The 2,250-nt window shown below is 47.5% G+C and overlaps 1 protein-coding gene across 2 annotated transcripts in view; it reads right to left on the bottom strand.

The window, feature by feature from the left end:
- The window catches only part of MAF (MAF bZIP transcription factor), a 183,606-nt gene that overhangs the window by 174,838 nt on the left and 6,518 nt on the right, over nucleotides 1–2,250 (bottom strand). The gene's annotated exons all lie outside the window — the stretch shown is intronic.

Here is a 2,250-nt window from a genome sequence, read left to right as displayed (position 1 = left end):
TGTGCCCGGGGCTGTGCCCCTGGACGTGGCGGCCTGGCCGGGCCGGGCTCAGGGCATCCCCTGAGGGGTCCCGGCCGCTCCCCGAGCAGCCCCGCGGGCCCGGTGCCGTGAGGGACGAGGAGGGGCTGCATCCCTGCACAGACAGCCCCGGCCCGGGGCATTCCGAGCTGCTGGAAGCAGGGATGTGAAAATCCGTGCCAGAGCCGTCCCCAGCACTGCTGCTGCCCCGGCCGAGGCTGATGCCCGGCTGGCGACAGGGAGGTAAAGGTGTGTGAGCACCGAGCTCTGTCACACCCCGCTGTCCCCRCACCCTGCAGCCTTTTGGGGACACCCAGATTTAACAAAACCCCAAGGAGTGAGGGTCAGGGAGACACGCTCCGCTGGAACAGGGCGTTGAGGTTCAACGCCTCCRTTCACAGCCATCGGCATCTCTGCTGTATCAGGACAAGCCGGGGGAACATTGCTCAGACCCACATTGTGGGTCTTTATGAATTAACAATTGAGAGCAGCACCCAGGGACACTCCATCCTCTAYCCCCGCTGGAAACTTGAGGACATTGCTCAATTTGTTATTTACTGGGGATTTTTTTTCTTCATGGGGGAGAAACACCACTTCTAGCAAACTTCTGCTCTCGCTTTGATTCCTTCCATGTAAAATGTCACAGAGATGCATTACAAAACAATAACATTTATTAATTAAAAAAAAAAAAAAATCATGTCACAAAGTCCACAGGGCTTCAAACCAAGCAAGGAGAGAGTCAGGGCAAGCTCCGTCCTCATCACTCTGCACCATGACTACAGGCCTGCACACTTCACTGTGCATCGGAAGTGGCACAGTTTTAAAAGCCAGAATTTGGGGGCAAAAAAGTGGGTACAGCAATAGAGAAAAAAAAAAAAAAGATCATTTCAGAGAGTGCTGAAATACAGGCAGTGTGCATCGGGGGCACTGAGATGTTGTCACACTGTGCRGGGTCAACCCGATACGGTGATAGATGGTTCGGGATGGAGCTGCCTGTCTGCCAGCTACAGCCTCGCAGATCCCTGGCCTTTTGCTTTTCACTTGAAAAGTTAAGTCACATCCTGAACTATTTTTGCATTGTGTTGGCTTAGAGCTCACAAATCTGAATGCACTCAGCCCTCGGAGTGACAAATGTTATTCTCAGTCCTCCCCCGCAATTTCAGGCAGTCAAGAATTAGATGCAGCACAGTGTACAATGTTTTAATCTATTGATTTGTACCTGCTGTGCCCAAAAAAATTCATTAGAGGAGCCTTAAAATTATGAAGTGGTTGAATGCTCAGCTCCCTCCCGAAAAGACGAGTTCTTTCTTGGCCGCTCACCTCTGCCACGTTCTGGGGTGTGCTACATCGTGTTATTCATACCGAGACCTGCACTTAAAACAGAGATCTGAAGCGTTTGGTTACAGACAGTGTGTGTGTGTGTGCAAGCAGGATTGGTTTTTGTCTGAGCTGAGCAAACAAAATCTATCCCACTCTCCATAGCTACCCCTAGAATGTCCAAGCCTGATGGCAGCCGCTCACAACACAGCGATTCGGAAAGAGGGAGGGAAAAAAGTGTATTAAAAAAATCTTAATTCCTAACATTGAAGTATGTAGGATTTTTTTTTTTCCTGCGTGAAATTTTAAATTCAGCCATCTGAACAGGTGTCAGAAACAGTGGGTCCATTTAGCTCCTCTGATGATCGGAGTAATAAATATAGAGGATTTCCTTTCAACACRGCACATGCTGAAATGACACCAATGTAGTTCTGGCATCTGAGCAGATAATTCTGATATATGCATCATTTCCTCCCTAAATCCAGGAAGCAGCTACACTCTCTATCTGATATTAGTATATTATGTCAAATAGAAATTGGTATTAAAATTATGAATGATTCTAGATCAAGAACTTCCTACACACTACGCAGAGGGAGGGGGAGGAAACAGCTGCACAAAAGCTTTCGGAAGGGAAAGGAAAAAAAGAGCTGGGAAAGTTCATTTTTTAAACTAAAAATTTGCTGCCATGTTTCGCGTGGGGGGAGTTTTCAAGTGACATTTTGATTCAGCGCTGGCGTTCTTGTTTTAAAAGGGTGAAGAAGACTTTCTAATAAATAGCAGTTCTCACCRCTCAGTTTGCAAACCGGCAGTTCTCGCCACACGTCTAGGGAGAAATTGTTCAGAAAATAAACATGCACTGCTGTGACTGGGATATTTCCCTCCCTTCTCCCCTCTATTTTTTTTTTTTTTTTTTTT

The sequence above is a fragment of the Malurus melanocephalus genome, unplaced genomic scaffold (assembly GCF_030028575.1).
Source record: "Malurus melanocephalus ecotype Western Australia unplaced genomic scaffold, MMel_1.1 scaffold_173, whole genome shotgun sequence".
NCBI lineage: Eukaryota > Metazoa > Chordata > Aves > Passeriformes > Maluridae > Malurus > Malurus melanocephalus.
Note: the sequence above shows the minus strand (reverse complement) of the source record. Positions and strands in the feature narration are given on the sequence as shown.